The following is an 18,452-nucleotide window of genomic DNA, read 5'->3' on the forward strand; positions in this document are numbered from 1 at the left end:
GCTGCTGCTGCTGCTGCAGCCAAAAAACAAAAGGTGGTGCTGCTGCTGCTTCTGCTTCTGCTTGTGTCTGGCCGCTGTTGGAGCGTCCAGGCACAGGACTTCTGCTGCTGCTGACTAAATGGCCTCCTTAATTGGATCATTTGAGTAGCCAGCACACCTGTGCAGGTAGGGCATGACATGATAGGCAGCTGCCTTGATAGCGGGTGGGTGCTGAATGTTCCTAATTGACAAAATAAGATTAATGCTTATGAAGAAATATAAAATCTCATCCCTTCCCCAATATCGCGCCACACCCCTACCCCTTAATTCCCTGGTTGAACTTGATGGACATATGTCTTTTTTCGACCGTACTAACTATGTAACTATGTAACATAACATGGGGGGGGGGGGGGGTCTCCTGGCTGTTCACACAGGTGTGTCATTGCTGTACATTGACCATGCATTGCTTCTGTGGTATTGCAAAGGCAAAGACAAATGCTTCCAGCCATCCATTGCACTAATGGATTGGTCATCAGCTGGCTGTCTATGTCCCGCATCAATATAGACCAAAGTACAGAGGGTTAGGCTATGCTATTGTGCACCTACCTGATGCATCAGAAGGTGCGAGGCCCTTGCTAAATTCTGTGCACAGACTTTGAGATCTATGCTTTAGACTGTATCTAAACCTGCTCCAACATGGACTGACATTCTGGCCTACTTTCAGCCGATGCGACTTGTCTGTCGCTGAACAGTCGCTTTTTATGTATTCAGCACCTATGTATAATGTTGTAAAAATGCTCTAGAAGCTAAAGTCGCAGAAATGTCACACATATTTGGCCTGCAACTTTCTGTGCGACAAATTCAGACAGGAAAAATCAGTATAAATCCTTAGAAAATTATCCCCCAGTGTCTCCATCTGCTGGCGGTATTGAATAAGCATTGCTGCACTGATGGGGTATGCATTAGATGAAAAAAAAGAAGAAAAAGAAGAATAATACGCCCAGAAAAGAGGCGAAAAGGAGAAAAACGTAAAAAAACGTGAAAAAAAAGTAAGAGGAAGAGAAGGGAAAAAAAGGTGGAAATGGGTTTAAAAGTGATTTCGGCGGAGAAATATATATATATATATATATATATATATATATATATATATACGCGCACACACACACATATATATAAACGTATTCTCCGTTGAGATATTGCAGCCGCTGCTGTGTCCAGGCCCAGGAGCCTTAGCACTGTGCTGTGATGTCACTCAATACCACTGACATCACTAGGTGTAAACAACATCTCTCCTTTGCTGTGTATGTGACTATGGAGCTGTTTGGTGATGTCGTCTATTATGGCCTTCATAGAAGCAACAGGAGATTGTTGCATCCATCTAGAACCCTCAGAACTACAGTGCTATGATGTCACTCACTTCCACAGGCCTTGCAGAGTGTAAACAACAACAACCCAGCTTTGTTGTGTATGTAACCATAGGGATTTGTGATGTCACCTAGAACCTTCACAGCAGCGACAGCTTTATGAGGAGCATCAGCACTGCTCTGCCTGAGCAGAACCATCACCGCCATAGGTTGTCAAATAACCCGGGTTTAACCCACACAGGTAAGTCCAATGGGGTGCAGGCATGTCCTCTATGCTTACAGCTTCCCGTGGGTGTTGGTTTGATACCGTTTGGGGACAGCCAAGGAGGCATCTGCAGGCAACAAAGGTAGGTGTGTGCTTGTGTGTGTGTTTCCTATGCAGATCCTAAGCCCAGTGTCACATGCAAGTAGGAGGAGTAAGAAGGGTTCCTGGCAAATCCGGGTTATGGATTGCATTTAAAAAGGCCCCGTGGGAGTGCAATGGGCCCCTGTCTTGCTGCTTAGCAATAATGGTATGGGTTTAGGTTCTGCTGTGTGTACTGGTGGTTGACTGCCCCCCAGCCCAGAGTGTGCATGGAAAATTGTCTGGCAGCCTCCCTGACAGCAAGCAGTGATAGTGCCCATGAAGGGGACCTTGTTGGGCCCGCCCCTTTCACGGTTATCGCTTCTCGGCCTTTTGGCTAAGATCAAGTGTAGTATCTGTTCTTATCAGTTTAATATCTGATACGTCCCCTATCTGGGGACCATATATTAAATGGATTTTTGAGAACGGGGGCCGATTTCGAAGCTTGCTTCCGTCGCCCTATGCATTGACCCGATATGGCAGTATCTTCGGGTACAGTGCACCACCCCCTTACAGGGTTAAAAAGAAAGATTCCTACTTTCATTGCTACCTGCTTGCTGGCTAGCCAGCTAGCCAGCCCTGTGGGCCTTGCTGCTGCTGCTGCTGCAGCCAAAAAACAAAAGGTGGTGCTGCTGCTGCTTCTGCTTCTGCTTGTGTCTGGCCGCTGTTGGAGCGTCCAGGCACAGGACTTCTGCTGCTGCTGACTAAATGGCCTCCTTAATTGGATCATTTGAGTAGCCAGCACACCTGTGCAGGTAGGGCATGACATGATAGGCAGCTGCCTTGATAGCGGGTGGGTGCTGAATGTTCCTAATTGACAAAATAAGATTAATGCTTATGAAGAAATATAAAATCTCATCCCTTCCCCAATATCGCGCCACACCCCTACCCCTTAATTCCCTGGTTGAACTTGATGGACATATGTCTTTTTTCGACCGTACTAACTATGTAACTATGTAACATAACATGGGGGGGGGGGGGTCTCCTGGCTGTTCACACAGGTGTGTCATTGCTGTACATTGACCATGCATTGCTTCTGTGGTATTGCAAAGGCAAAGACAAATGCTTCCAGCCATCCATTGCACTAATGGATTGGTCATCAGCTGGCTGTCTATGTCCCGCATCAATATAGACCAAAGTACAGAGGGTTAGGCTATGCTATTGTGCACCTACCTGATGCATCAGAAGGTGCGAGGCCCTTGCTAAATTCTGTGCACAGACTTTGAGATCTATGCTTTAGACTGTATCTAAACCTGCTCCAACATGGACTGACATTCTGGCCTACTTTCAGCCGATGCGACTTGTCTGTCGCTGAACAGTCGCTTTTTATGTATTCAGCACCTATGTATAATGTTGTAAAAATGCTCTAGAAGCTAAAGTCGCAGAAATGTCACACATATTTGGCCTGCAACTTTCTGTGCGACAAATTCAGACAGGAAAAATCAGTATAAATCCTTAGAAAATTATCCCCCAGTGTCTCCATCTGCTGGCGGTATTGAATAAGCATTGCTGCACTGATGGGGTATGCATTAGACGAAAAAAAAGAAGAAAAAGAAGAATAATACGCCCAGAAAAGAGGCGAAAAGGAGAAAAACGTAAAAAAACGTGAAAAAAAAGTAAGAGGAAGAGAAGGGAAAAAAAGGTGGAAATGGGTTTAAAAGTGATTTCGGCGGAGAAATATATATATATATATATATATATATATATATATATATACGCGCACACACACACATATATATAAACGTATTCTCCGTTGAGATATTGCAGCCGCTGCTGTGTCCAGGCCCAGGAGCCTTAGCACTGTGCTGTGATGTCACTCAATACCACTGACATCACTAGGTGTAAACAACATCTCTCCTTTGCTGTGTATGTGACTATGGAGCTGTTTGGTGATGTCGTCTATTATGGCCTTCATAGAAGCAACAGGAGATTGTTGCATCCATCTAGAACCCTCAGAACTACAGTGCTATGATGTCACTCACTTCCACAGGCCTTGCAGAGTGTAAACAACAACAACCCAGCTTTGTTGTGTATGTAACCATAGGGATTTGTGATGTCACCTAGAACCTTCACAGCAGCGACAGCTTTATGAGGAGCATCAGCACTGCTCTGCCTGAGCAGAACCATCACCGCCATAGGTTGTCAAATAACCCGGGTTTAACCCACACAGGTAAGTCCAATGGGGTGCAGGCATGTCCTCTATGCTTACAGCTTCCCGTGGGTGTTGGTTTGATACCGTTTGGGGACAGCCAAGGAGGCATCTGCAGGCAACAAAGGTAGGTGTGTGCTTGTGTGTGTGTTTCCTATGCAGATCCTAAGCCCAGTGTCACATGCAAGTAGGAGGAGTAAGAAGGGTTCCTGGCAAATCCGGGTTATGGATTGCATTTAAAAAGGCCCCGTGGGAGTGCAATGGGCCCCTGTCTTGCTGCTTAGCAATAATGGTATGGGTTTAGGTTCTGCTGTGTGTACTGGTGGTTGACTGCCCCCCAGCCCAGAGTGTGCATGGAAAATTGTCTGGCAGCCTCCCTGACAGCAAGCAGTGATAGTGCCCATGAAGGGGACCTTGTTGGGCCCGCCCCTTTCACGGTTATCGCTTCTCGGCCTTTTGGCTAAGATCAAGTGTAGTATCTGTTCTTATCAGTTTAATATCTGATACGTCCCCTATCTGGGGACCATATATTAAATGGATTTTTGAGAACGGGGGCCGATTTCGAAGCTTGCTTCCGTCGCCCTATGCATTGACCCGATATGGCAGTATCTTCGGGTACAGTGCACCACCCCCTTACAGGGTTAAAAAGAAAGATTCCTACTTTCATTGCTACCTGCTTGCTGGCTAGCCAGCTAGCCAGCCCTGTGGGCCTTGCTGCTGCTGCTGCTGCAGCCAAAAAACAAAAGGTGGTGCTGCTGCTGCTTCTGCTTCTGCTTGTGTCTGGCCGCTGTTGGAGCGTCCAGGCACAGGACTTCTGCTGCTGCTGACTAAATGGCCTCCTTAATTGGATCATTTGAGTAGCCAGCACACCTGTGCAGGTAGGGCATGACATGATAGGCAGCTGCCTTGATAGCGGGTGGGTGCTGAATGTTCCTAATTGACAAAATAAGATTAATGCTTATGAAGAAATATAAAATCTCATCCCTTCCCCAATATCGCGCCACACCCCTACCCCTTAATTCCCTGGTTGAACTTGATGGACATATGTCTTTTTTCGACCGTACTAACTATGTAACTATGTAACATAACATGGGGGGGGGGGGGTCTCCTGGCTGTTCACACAGGTGTGTCATTGCTGTACATTGACCATGCATTGCTTCTGTGGTATTGCAAAGGCAAAGACAAATGCTTCCAGCCATCCATTGCACTAATGGATTGGTCATCAGCTGGCTGTCTATGTCCCGCATCAATATAGACCAAAGTACAGAGGGTTAGGCTATGCTATTGTGCACCTACCTGATGCATCAGAAGGTGCGAGGCCCTTGCTAAATTCTGTGCACAGACTTTGAGATCTATGCTTTAGACTGTATCTAAACCTGCTCCAACATGGACTGACATTCTGGCCTACTTTCAGCCGATGCGACTTGTCTGTCGCTGAACAGTCGCTTTTTATGTATTCAGCACCTATGTATAATGTTGTAAAAATGCTCTAGAAGCTAAAGTCGCAGAAATGTCACACATATTTGGCCTGCAACTTTCTGTGCGACAAATTCAGACAGGAAAAATCAGTATAAATCCTTAGAAAATTATCCCCCAGTGTCTCCATCTGCTGGCGGTATTGAATAAGCATTGCTGCACTGATGGGGTATGCATTAGACGAAAAAAAAGAAGAAAAAGAAGAATAATACGCCCAGAAAAGAGGCGAAAAGGAGAAAAACGTAAAAAAACGTGAAAAAAAAGTAAGAGGAAGAGAAGGGAAAAAAAGGTGGAAATGGGTTTAAAAGTGATTTCGGCGGAGAATATATATATATATATATATATATATATATATATATATATATATATATATATACGCGCACACACACACATATATATAAACGTATTCTCCGTTGAGATATTGCAGCCGCTGCTGTGTCCAGGCCCAGGAGCCTTAGCACTGTGCTGTGATGTCACTCAATACCACTGACATCACTAGGTGTAAACAACATCTCTCCTTTGCTGTGTATGTGACTATGGAGCTGTTTGGTGATGTCGTCTATTATGGCCTTCATAGAAGCAACAGGAGATTGTTGCATCCATCTAGAACCCTCAGAACTACAGTGCTATGATGTCACTCACTTCCACAGGCCTTGCAGAGTGTAAACAACAACAACCCAGCTTTGTTGTGTATGTAACCATAGGGATTTGTGATGTCACCTAGAACCTTCACAGCAGCGACAGCTTTATGAGGAGCATCAGCACTGCTCTGCCTGAGCAGAACCATCACCGCCATAGGTTGTCAAATAACCCGGGTTTAACCCACACAGGTAAGTCCAATGGGGTGCAGGCATGTCCTCTATGCTTACAGCTTCCCGTGGGTGTTGGTTTGATACCGTTTGGGGACAGCCAAGGAGGCATCTGCAGGCAACAAAGGTAGGTGTGTGCTTGTGTGTGTGTTTCCTATGCAGATCCTAAGCCCAGTGTCACATGCAAGTAGGAGGAGTAAGAAGGGTTCCTGGCAAATCCGGGTTATGGATTGCATTTAAAAAGGCCCCGTGGGAGTGCAATGGGCCCCTGTCTTGCTGCTTAGCAATAATGGTATGGGTTTAGGTTCTGCTGTGTGTACTGGTGGTTGACTGCCCCCCAGCCCAGAGTGTACATGGAAAATTGTCTGGCAGCCTCCCTGACAGCAAGCAGTGATAGTGCCCATGAAGGGGACCTTGTTGGGCCCGCCCCTTTCACGGTTATCGCTTCTCGGCCTTTTGGCTAAGATCAAGTGTAGTATCTGTTCTTATCAGTTTAATATCTGATACGTCCCCTATCTGGGGACCATATATTAAATGGATTTTTGAGAACGGGGGCCGATTTCGAAGCTTGCTTCCGTCGCCCTATGCATTGACCCGATATGGCAGTATCTTCGGGTACAGTGCACCACCCCCTTACAGGGTTAAAAAGAAAGATTCCTACTTTCATTGCTACCTGCTTGCTGGCTAGCCAGCTAGCCAGCCCTGTGGGCCTTGCTGCTGCTGCTGCTGCAGCCAAAAAACAAAAGGTGGTGCTGCTGCTGCTTCTGCTTCTGCTTGTGTCTGGCCGCTGTTGGAGCGTCCAGGCACAGGACTTCTGCTGCTGCTGACTAAATGGCCTCCTTAATTGGATCATTTGAGTAGCCAGCACACCTGTGCAGGTAGGGCATGACATGATAGGCAGCTGCCTTGATAGCGGGTGGGTGCTGAATGTTCCTAATTGACAAAATAAGATTAATGCTTATGAAGAAATATAAAATCTCATCCCTTCCCCAATATCGCGCCACACCCCTACCCCTTAATTCCCTGGTTGAACTTGATGGACATATGTCTTTTTTCGACCGTACTAACTATGTAACTATGTAACATAACATGGGGGGGGGGGGTCTCCTGGCTGTTCACACAGGTGTGTCATTGCTGTACATTGACCATGCATTGCTTCTGTGGTATTGCAAAGGCAAAGACAAATGCTTCCAGCCATCCATTGCACTAATGGATTGGTCATCAGCTGGCTGTCTATGTCCCGCATCAATATAGACCAAAGTACAGAGGGTTAGGCTATGCTATTGTGCACCTACCTGATGCATCAGAAGGTGCGAGGCCCTTGCTAAATTCTGTGCACAGACTTTGAGATCTATGCTTTAGACTGTATCTAAACCTGCTCCAACATGGACTGACATTCTGGCCTACTTTCAGCCGATGCGACTTGTCTGTCGCTGAACAGTCGCTTTTTATGTATTCAGCACCTATGTATAATGTTGTAAAAATGCTCTAGAAGCTAAAGTCGCAGAAATGTCACACATATTTGGCCTGCAACTTTCTGTGCGACAAATTCAGACAGGAAAAATCAGTATAAATCCTTAGAAAATTATCCCCCAGTGTCTCCATCTGCTGGCGGTATTGAATAAGCATTGCTGCACTGATGGGGTATGCATTAGACGAAAAAAAAGAAGAAAAAGAAGAATAATACGCCCAGAAAAGAGGCGAAAAGGAGAAAAACGTAAAAAAACGTGAAAAAAAAGTAAGAGGAAGAGAAGGGAAAAAAAGGTGGAAATGGGTTTAAAAGTGATTTCGGCGGAGAAATATATATATATATATATATATATATATATATATATATATATATACGCGCACACACACACATATATATAAACGTATTCTCCGTTGAGATATTGCAGCCGCTGCTGTGTCCAGGCCCAGGAGCCTTAGCACTGTGCTGTGATGTCACTCAATACCACTGACATCACTAGGTGTAAACAACATCTCTCCTTTGCTGTGTATGTGACTATGGAGCTGTTTGGTGATGTCGTCTATTATGGCCTTCATAGAAGCAACAGGAGATTGTTGCATCCATCTAGAACCCTCAGAACTACAGTGCTATGATGTCACTCACTTCCACAGGCCTTGCAGAGTGTAAACAACAACAACCCAGCTTTGTTGTGTATGTAACCATAGGGATTTGTGATGTCACCTAGAACCTTCACAGCAGCGACAGCTTTATGAGGAGCATCAGCACTGCTCTGCCTGAGCAGAACCATCACCGCCATAGGTTGTCAAATAACCCGGGTTTAACCCACACAGGTAAGTCCAATGGGGTGCAGGCATGTCCTCTATGCTTACAGCTTCCCGTGGGTGTTGGTTTGATACCGTTTGGGGACAGCCAAGGAGGCATCTGCAGGCAACAAAGGTAGGTGTGTGCTTGTGTGTGTGTTTCCTATGCAGATCCTAAGCCCAGTGTCACATGCAAGTAGGAGGAGTAAGAAGGGTTCCTGGCAAATCCGGGTTATGGATTGCATTTAAAAAGGCCCCGTGGGAGTGCAATGGGCCCCTGTCTTGCTGCTTAGCAATAATGGTATGGGTTTAGGTTCTGCTGTGTGTACTGGTGGTTGACTGCCCCCCAGCCCAGAGTGTACATGGAAAATTGTCTGGCAGCCTCCCTGACAGCAAGCAGTGATAGTGCCCATGAAGGGGACCTTGTTGGGCCCGCCCCTTTCACGGTTATCGCTTCTCGGCCTTTTGGCTAAGATCAAGTGTAGTATCTGTTCTTATCAGTTTAATATCTGATACGTCCCCTATCTGGGGACCATATATTAAATGGATTTTTGAGAACGGGGGCCGATTTCGAAGCTTGCTTCCGTCGCCCTATGCATTGACCCGATATGGCAGTATCTTCGGGTACAGTGCACCACCCCCTTACAGGGTTAAAAAGAAAGATTCCTACTTTCATTGCTACCTGCTTGCTGGCTAGCCAGCTAGCCAGCCCTGTGGGCCTTGCTGCTGCTGCTGCTGCAGCCAAAAAACAAAAGGTGGTGCTGCTGCTGCTTCTGCTTCTGCTTGTGTCTGGCCGCTGTTGGAGCGTCCAGGCACAGGACTTCTGCTGCTGCTGACTAAATGGCCTCCTTAATTGGATCATTTGAGTAGCCAGCACACCTGTGCAGGTAGGGCATGACATGATAGGCAGCTGCCTTGATAGCGGGTGGGTGCTGAATGTTCCTAATTGACAAAATAAGATTAATGCTTATGAAGAAATATAAAATCTCATCCCTTCCCCAATATCGCGCCACACCCCTACCCCTTAATTCCCTGGTTGAACTTGATGGACATATGTCTTTTTTCGACCGTACTAACTATGTAACTATGTAACATAACATGGGGGGGGGGGGTCTCCTGGCTGTTCACACAGGTGTGTCATTGCTGTACATTGACCATGCATTGCTTCTGTGGTATTGCAAAGGCAAAGACAAATGCTTCCAGCCATCCATTGCACTAATGGATTGGTCATCAGCTGGCTGTCTATGTCCCGCATCAATATAGACCAAAGTACAGAGGGTTAGGCTATGCTATTGTGCACCTACCTGATGCATCAGAAGGTGCGAGGCCCTTGCTAAATTCTGTGCACAGACTTTGAGATCTATGCTTTAGACTGTATCTAAACCTGCTCCAACATGGACTGACATTCTGGCCTACTTTCAGCCGATGCGACTTGTCTGTCGCTGAACAGTCGCTTTTTATGTATTCAGCACCTATGTATAATGTTGTAAAAATGCTCTAGAAGCTAAAGTCGCAGAAATGTCACACATATTTGGCCTGCAACTTTCTGTGCGACAAATTCAGACAGGAAAAATCAGTATAAATCCTTAGAAAATTATCCCCCAGTGTCTCCATCTGCTGGCGGTATTGAATAAGCATTGCTGCACTGATGGGGTATGCATTAGACGAAAAAAAAGAAGAAAAAGAAGAATAATACGCCCAGAAAAGAGGCGAAAAGGAGAAAAACGTAAAAAAACGTGAAAAAAAAGTAAGAGGAAGAGAAGGGAAAAAAAGGTGGAAATGGGTTTAAAAGTGATTTCGGCGGAGAAATATATATATATATATATATATATATATATATACGCGCACACACACACATATATATAAACGTATTCTCCGTTGAGATATTGCAGCCGCTGCTGTGTCCAGGCCCAGGAGCCTTAGCACTGTGCTGTGATGTCACTCAATACCACTGACATCACTAGGTGTAAACAACATCTCTCCTTTGCTGTGTATGTGACTATGGAGCTGTTTGGTGATGTCGTCTATTATGGCCTTCATAGAAGCAACAGGAGATTGTTGCATCCATCTAGAACCCTCAGAACTACAGTGCTATGATGTCACTCACTTCCACAGGCCTTGCAGAGTGTAAACAACAACAACCCAGCTTTGTTGTGTATGTAACCATAGGGATTTGTGATGTCACCTAGAACCTTCACAGCAGCGACAGCTTTATGAGGAGCATCAGCACTGCTCTGCCTGAGCAGAACCATCACCGCCATAGGTTGTCAAATAACCCGGGTTTAACCCACACAGGTAAGTCCAATGGGGTGCAGGCATGTCCTCTATGCTTACAGCTTCCCGTGGGTGTTGGTTTGATACCGTTTGGGGACAGCCAAGGAGGCATCTGCAGGCAACAAAGGTAGGTGTGTGCTTGTGTGTGTGTTTCCTATGCAGATCCTAAGCCCAGTGTCACATGCAAGTAGGAGGAGTAAGAAGGGTTCCTGGCAAATCCGGGTTATGGATTGCATTTAAAAAGGCCCCGTGGGAGTGCAATGGGCCCCTGTCTTGCTGCTTAGCAATAATGGTATGGGTTTAGGTTCTGCTGTGTGTACTGGTGGTTGACTGCCCCCCAGCCCAGAGTGTGCATGGAAAATTGTCTGGCAGCCTCCCTGACAGCAAGCAGTGATAGTGCCCATGAAGGGGACCTTGTTGGGCCCGCCCCTTTCACGGTTATCGCTTCTCGGCCTTTTGGCTAAGATCAAGTGTAGTATCTGTTCTTATCAGTTTAATATCTGATACGTCCCCTATCTGGGGACCATATATTAAATGGATTTTTGAGAACGGGGGCCGATTTCGAAGCTTGCTTCCGTCGCCCTATGCATTGACCCGATATGGCAGTATCTTCGGGTACAGTGCACCACCCCCTTACAGGGTTAAAAAGAAAGATTCCTACTTTCATTGCTACCTGCTTGCTGGCTAGCCAGCTAGCCAGCCCTGTGGGCCTTGCTGCTGCTGCTGCTGCTGCAGCCAAAAAACAAAAGGTGGTGCTGCTGCTGCTTCTGCTTCTGCTTGTGTCTGGCCGCTGTTGGAGCGTCCAGGCACAGGACTTCTGCTGCTGCTGACTAAATGGCCTCCTTAATTGGATCATTTGAGTAGCCAGCACACCTGTGCAGGTAGGGCATGACATGATAGGCAGCTGCCTTGATAGCGGGTGGGTGCTGAATGTTCCTAATTGACAAAATAAGATTAATGCTTATGAAGAAATATAAAATCTCATCCCTTCCCCAATATCGCGCCACACCCCTACCCCTTAATTCCCTGGTTGAACTTGATGGACATATGTCTTTTTTCGACCGTACTAACTATGTAACTATGTAACATAACATGGGGGGGGGGGGTCTCCTGGCTGTTCACACAGGTGTGTCATTGCTGTACATTGACCATGCATTGCTTCTGTGGTATTGCAAAGGCAAAGACAAATGCTTCCAGCCATCCATTGCACTAATGGATTGGTCATCAGCTGGCTGTCTATGTCCCGCATCAATATAGACCAAAGTACAGAGGGTTAGGCTATGCTATTGTGCACCTACCTGATGCATCAGAAGGTGTGAGGCCCTTGCTAAATTCTGTGCACAGACTTTGAGATCTATGCTTTAGACTGTATCTAAACCTGCTCCAACATGGACTGACATTCTGGCCTACTTTCAGCCGATGCGACTTGTCTGTCGCTGAACAGTCGCTTTTTATGTATTCAGCACCTATGTATAATGTTGTAAAAATGCTCTAGAAGCTAAAGTCGCAGAAATGTCACACATATTTGGCCTGCAACTTTCTGTGCGACAAATTCAGACAGGAAAAATCAGTATAAATCCTTAGAAAATTATCCCCCAGTGTCTCCATCTGCTGGCGGTATTGAATAAGCATTGCTGCACTGATGGGGTATGCATTAGACGAAAAAAAAGAAGAAAAAGAAGAATAATACGCCCAGAAAAGAGGCGAAAAGGAGAAAAACGTAAAAAAACGTGAAAAAAAAGTAAGAGGAAGAGAAGGGAAAAAAAGGTGGAAATGGGTTTAAAAGTGATTTCGGCGGAGATATATATATATATATATATATATATATATATATATATATATATATACGCGCACACACACACATATATATAAACGTATTCTCCGTTGAGATATTGCAGCCGCTGCTGTGTCCAGGCCCAGGAGCCTTAGCACTGTGCTGTGATGTCACTCAATACCACTGACATCACTAGGTGTAAACAACATCTCTCCTTTGCTGTGTATGTGACTATGGAGCTGTTTGGTGATGTCGTCTATTATGGCCTTCATAGAAGCAACAGGAGATTGTTGCATCCATCTAGAACCCTCAGAACTACAGTGCTATGATGTCACTCACTTCCACAGGCCTTGCAGAGTGTAAACAACAACAACCCAGCTTTGTTGTGTATGTAACCATAGGGATTTGTGATGTCACCTAGAACCTTCACAGCAGCGACAGCTTTATGAGGAGCATCAGCACTGCTCTGCCTGAGCAGAACCATCACCGCCATAGGTTGTCAAATAACCCGGGTTTAACCCACACAGGTAAGTCCAATGGGGTGCAGGCATGTCCTCTATGCTTACAGCTTCCCGTGGGTGTTGGTTTGATACCGTTTGGGGACAGCCAAGGAGGCATCTGCAGGCAACAAAGGTAGGTGTGTGCTTGTGTGTGTGTTTCCTATGCAGATCCTAAGCCCAGTGTCACATGCAAGTAGGAGGAGTAAGAAGGGTTCCTGGCAAATCCGGGTTATGGATTGCATTTAAAAAGGCCCCGTGGGAGTGCAATGGGCCCCTGTCTTGCTGCTTAGCAATAATGGTATGGGTTTAGGTTCTGCTGTGTGTACTGGTGGTTGACTGCCCCCCAGCCCAGAGTGTGCATGGAAAATTGTCTGGCAGCCTCCCTGACAGCAAGCAGTGATAGTGCCCATGAAGGGGACCTTGTTGGGCCCGCCCCTTTCACGGTTATCGCTTCTCGGCCTTTTGGCTAAGATCAAGTGTAGTATCTGTTCTTATCAGTTTAATATCTGATACGTCCCCTATCTGGGGACCATATATTAAATGGATTTTTGAGAACGGGGGCCGATTTCGAAGCTTGCTTCCGTCGCCCTATGCATTGACCCGATATGGCAGTATCTTCGGGTACAGTGCACCACCCCCTTACAGGGTTAAAAAGAAAGATTCCTACTTTCATTGCTACCTGCTTGCTGGCTAGCCAGCTAGCCAGCCCTGTGGGCCTTGCTGCTGCTGCTGCTGCAGCCAAAAAACAAAAGGTGGTGCTGCTGCTGCTTCTGCTTCTGCTTGTGTCTGGCCGCTGTTGGAGCGTCCAGGCACAGGACTTCTGCTGCTGCTGACTAAATGGCCTCCTTAATTGGATCATTTGAGTAGCCAGCACACCTGTGCAGGTAGGGCATGACATGATAGGCAGCTGCCTTGATAGCGGGTGGGTGCTGAATGTTCCTAATTGACAAAATAAGATTAATGCTTATGAAGAAATATAAAATCTCATCCCTTCCCCAATATCGCGCCACACCCCTACCCCTTAATTCCCTGGTTGAACTTGATGGACATATGTCTTTTTTCGACCGTACTAACTATGTAACTATGTAACATAACATGGGGGGGGGGGGGTCTCCTGGCTGTTCACACAGGTGTGTCATTGCTGTACATTGACCATGCATTGCTTCTGTGGTATTGCAAAGGCAAAGACAAATGCTTCCAGCCATCCATTGCACTAATGGATTGGTCATCAGCTGGCTGTCTATGTCCCGCATCAATATAGACCAAAGTACAGAGGGTTAGGCTATGCTATTGTGCACCTACCTGATGCATCAGAAGGTGCGAGGCCCTTGCTAAATTCTGTGCACAGACTTTGAGATCTATGCTTTAGACTGTATCTAAACCTGCTCCAACATGGACTGACATTCTGGCCTACTTTCAGCCGATGCGACTTGTCTGTCGCTGAACAGTCGCTTTTTATGTATTCAGCACCTATGTATAATGTTGTAAAAATGCTCTAGAAGCTAAAGTCGCAGAAATGTCACACATATTTGGCCTGCAACTTTCTGTGCGACAAATTCAGACAGGAAAAATCAGTATAAATCCTTAGAAAATTATCCCCCAGTGTCTCCATCTGCTGGCGGTATTGAATAAGCATTGCTGCACTGATGGGGTATGCATTAGACGAAAAAAAAGAAGAAAAAGAAGAATAATACGCCCAGAAAAGAGGCGAAAAGGAGAAAAACGTAAAAAAACGTGAAAAAAAAGTAAGAGGAAGAGAAGGGAAAAAAAGGTGGAAATGGGTTTAAAAGTGATTTCGGCGGAGAAATATATATATATATATATATATATATATATATATATATATATACGCGCACACACACACATATATATAAACGTATTCTCCGTTGAGATATTGCAGCCGCTGCTGTGTCCAGGCCCAGGAGCCTTAGCACTGTGCTGTGATGTCACTCAATACCACTGACATCACTAGGTGTAAACAACATCTCTCCTTTGCTGTGTATGTGACTATGGAGCTGTTTGGTGATGTCGTCTATTATGGCCTTCATAGAAGCAACAGGAGATTGTTGCATCCATCTAGAACCCTCAGAACTACAGTGCTATGATGTCACTCACTTCCACAGGCCTTGCAGAGTGTAAACAACAACAACCCAGCTTTGTTGTGTATGTAACCATAGGGATTTGTGATGTCACCTAGAACCTTCACAGCAGCGACAGCTTTATGAGGAGCATCAGCACTGCTCTGCCTGAGCAGAACCATCACCGCCATAGGTTGTCAAATAACCCGGGTTTAACCCACACAGGTAAGTCCAATGGGGTGCAGGCATGTCCTCTATGCTTACAGCTTCCCGTGGGTGTTGGTTTGATACCGTTTGGGGACAGCCAAGGAGGCATCTGCAGGCAACAAAGGTAGGTGTGTGCTTGTGTGTGTGTTTCCTATGCAGATCCTAAGCCCAGTGTCACATGCAAGTAGGAGGAGTAAGAAGGGTTCCTGGCAAATCCGGGTTATGGATTGCATTTAAAAAGGCCCCGTGGGAGTGCAATGGGCCCCTGTCTTGCTGCTTAGCAATAATGGTATGGGTTTAGGTTCTGCTGTGTGTACTGGTGGTTGACTGCCCCCCAGCCCAGAGTGTGCATGGAAAATTGTCTGGCAGCCTCCCTGACAGCAAGCAGTGATAGTGCCCATGAAGGGGACCTTGTTGGGCCCGCCCCTTTCACGGTTATCGCTTCTCGGCCTTTTGGCTAAGATCAAGTGTAGTATCTGTTCTTATCAGTTTAATATCTGATACGTCCCCTATCTGGGGACCATATATTAAATGGATTTTTGAGAACGGGGGCCGATTTCGAAGCTTGCTTCCGTCGCCCTATGCATTGACCCGATATGGCAGTATCTTCGGGTACAGTGCACCACCCCCTTACAGGGTTAAAAAGAAAGATTCCTACTTTCATTGCTACCTGCTTGCTGGCTAGCCAGCTAGCCAGCCCTGTGGGCCTTGCTGCTGCTGCTGCTGCAGCCAAAAAACAAAAGGTGGTGCTGCTGCTGCTTCTGCTTCTGCTTGTGTCTGGCCGCTGTTGGAGCGTCCAGGCACAGGACTTCTGCTGCTGCTGACTAAATGGCCTCCTTAATTGGATCATTTGAGTAGCCAGCACACCTGTGCAGGTAGGGCATGACATGATAGGCAGCTGCCTTGATAGCGGGTGGGTGCTGAATGTTCCTAATTGACAAAATAAGATGAATGCTTATGAAGAAATATAAAATCTCATCCCTTCCCCAATATCGCGCCACACCCCTACCCCTTAATTCCCTGGTTGAACTTGATGGACATATGTCTTTTTTCGACCGTACTAACTATGTAACTATGTAACATAACATGGGGGGGGGGGGTCTCCTGGCTGTTCACACAGGTGTGTCATTGCTGTACATTGACCATGCATTGCTTCTGTGGTATTGCAAAGGCAAAGACAAATGCTTCCAGCCATCCATTGCACTAATGGATTGGTCATCAGCTGGCTGTCTATGTCCCGCATCAATATAGACCAAAGTACAGAGGGTTAGGCTATGCTATTGTGCACCTACCTGATGCATCAGAAGGTGCGAGGCCCTTGCTAAATTCTGTGCACAGACTTTGAGATCTATGCTTTAGACTGTATCTAAACCTGCTCCAACATGGACTGACATTCTGGCCTACTTTCAGCCGATGCGACTTGTCTGTCGCTGAACAGTCGCTTTTTATGTATTCAGCACCTATGTATAATGTTGTAAAAATGCTCTAGAAGCTAAAGTCGCAGAAATGTCACACATATTTGGCCTGCAACTTTCTGTGCGACAAATTCAGACAGGAAAAATCAGTATAAATCCTTAGAAAATTATCCCCCAGTGTCTCCATCTGCTGGCGGTATTGAATAAGCATTGCTGCACTGATGGGGTATGCATTAGACGAAAAAAAAGAAGAAAAAGAAGAATAATACGCCCAGAAAAGAGGCGAAAAGGAGAAAAACGTAAAAAAAACGTGAAAAAAAAGTAAGAGGAAGAGAAGGGAAAAAAAGGTGGAAATGGGTTTAAAAGTGATTTCGGCGGAGAAATATATATATATATATATATATATATATATATATATATATACGCGCACACACACACATATATATAAACGTATTCTCCGTTGAGATATTGCAGCCGCTGCTGTGTCCAGGCCCAGGAGCCTTAGCACTGTGCTGTGATGTCACTCAATACCACTGACATCACTAGTGTAAACGAACATCTCTCCTTTGCTGTGTATGTGACTATGGAGCTGTTTGGTGATGTCGTCTATTATGGCCTTCATAGAAGCAACAGGAGATTGTTGCATCCATCTAGAACCCTCAGAACTACAGTGCTATGATGTCACTCACTTCCACAGGCCTTGCAGAGTGTAAACAACAACAACCCAGCTTTGTTGTGTATGTAACCATAGGGATTTGTGATGTCACCTAGAACCTTCACAGCAGCGACAGCTTTATGAGGAGCATCAGCACTGCTCTGCCTGAGCAGAACCATCACCGCCATAGGTTGTCAAATAACCCGGGTTTAACCCACACAGGTAAGTCCAATGGGGTGCAGGCATGTCCTCTATGCTTACAGCTTCCCGTGGGTGTTGGTTTGATACCGTTTGGGGACAGCCAAGGAGGCATCTGCAGGCAACAAAGGTAGGTGTGTGCTTGTGTGTGTGTTTCCTATGCAGATCCTAAGCCCAGTGTCACATGCAAGTAGGAGGAGTAAGAAGGGTTCCTGGCAAATCCGGGTTGTGGATTGCATTTAAAAAGGCCCCGTGGGAGTGCAATGGGCCCCTGTCTTGCTGCTTAGCAATAATGGTATGGGTTTAGGTTCTGCTGTGTGTACTGGTGGTTGACTGCCCCCCAGCCCAGAGTGTGCATGGAAAATTGTCTGGCAGCCTCCCTGACAGCAAGCAGTGATAGTGCCCATGAAGGGGACCTTGTTGGGCCCGCCCCTTTCACGGTTATCGCTTCTCGGCCTTTTGGCTAAGATCAAGTGTAGTATCTGTTCTTATCAGTTTAATATCTGATACGTCCCCTATCTGGGGACCATATATTAAATGGATTTTTGAGAACGGGGGCCGATTTCGAAGCTTGCTTCCGTCGCCCTATGCATTGACCCGATATGGCAGTATCTTCGGGTACAGTGCACCACCCCCTTACAGGGTTAAAAAGAAAGATTCCTACTTTCATTGCTACCTGCTTGCTGGCTAGCCAGCTAGCCAGCCCTGTGGGCCTTGCTGCTGCTGCTGCTGCAGCCAAAAAACAAAAGGTGGTGGTGCTGCTGCTGCTTCTGCTTCTGCTTGTGTCTGGCCGCTGTTGGAGCGTCCAGGCACAGGACTTCTGCTGCTGCTGACTAAATGGCCTCCTTAATTGGATCATTTGAGTAGCCAGCACACCTGTGCAGGTAGGGCATGACATGATAGGCAGCTGCCTTGATAGCGGGTGGGTGCTGAATGTTCCTAATTGACAAAATAAGATTAATG

At 46.2% G+C, this 18,452-nt stretch overlaps 8 non-coding genes across 8 annotated transcripts; all 8 read left to right on the forward strand.

Annotated features, from left to right (window-relative positions):
* Positions 1-2,003: 2,003 nt before the first annotated feature.
* On the forward strand, positions 2,004-2,194 carry LOC130340340 (U2 spliceosomal RNA). Its single transcript, XR_008880481.1, has one exon. It is a non-coding gene; the product is annotated as a U2 spliceosomal RNA (small nuclear RNA).
* Positions 2,195-4,275: 2,081 nt separating this feature from the next.
* Positions 4,276-4,466, forward strand: LOC130340341 (U2 spliceosomal RNA). Its single transcript, XR_008880482.1, has one exon. It is a non-coding gene; the product is annotated as a U2 spliceosomal RNA (small nuclear RNA).
* A 2,094-nt stretch (positions 4,467-6,560) lies between these two features.
* LOC130340342 (U2 spliceosomal RNA) lies at positions 6,561-6,751 on the forward strand. Its single transcript, XR_008880483.1, has one exon. It is a non-coding gene; the product is annotated as a U2 spliceosomal RNA (small nuclear RNA).
* A 2,086-nt stretch (positions 6,752-8,837) lies between these two features.
* On the forward strand, positions 8,838-9,028 carry LOC130340344 (U2 spliceosomal RNA). The gene has a single exon (XR_008880484.1). It is a non-coding gene; the product is annotated as a U2 spliceosomal RNA (small nuclear RNA).
* Positions 9,029-11,102: 2,074 nt separating this feature from the next.
* On the forward strand, positions 11,103-11,293 carry LOC130340345 (U2 spliceosomal RNA). Its single transcript, XR_008880485.1, has one exon. It is a non-coding gene; the product is annotated as a U2 spliceosomal RNA (small nuclear RNA).
* A 2,089-nt stretch (positions 11,294-13,382) lies between these two features.
* On the forward strand, positions 13,383-13,573 carry LOC130340346 (U2 spliceosomal RNA). The gene has a single exon (XR_008880486.1). It is a non-coding gene; the product is annotated as a U2 spliceosomal RNA (small nuclear RNA).
* A 2,085-nt stretch (positions 13,574-15,658) lies between these two features.
* On the forward strand, positions 15,659-15,849 carry LOC130340347 (U2 spliceosomal RNA). Its single transcript, XR_008880487.1, has one exon. It is a non-coding gene; the product is annotated as a U2 spliceosomal RNA (small nuclear RNA).
* Positions 15,850-17,932: 2,083 nt separating this feature from the next.
* LOC130340348 (U2 spliceosomal RNA) lies at positions 17,933-18,123 on the forward strand. Its single transcript, XR_008880488.1, has one exon. It is a non-coding gene; the product is annotated as a U2 spliceosomal RNA (small nuclear RNA).
* The last annotated feature ends 329 nt before the right edge of the window (positions 18,124-18,452 follow it).

The sequence above is a fragment of the Hyla sarda genome, unplaced genomic scaffold (assembly GCF_029499605.1).
Source record: "Hyla sarda isolate aHylSar1 unplaced genomic scaffold, aHylSar1.hap1 scaffold_588, whole genome shotgun sequence".
Lineage (NCBI taxonomy): Eukaryota > Metazoa > Chordata > Amphibia > Anura > Hylidae > Hyla > Hyla sarda.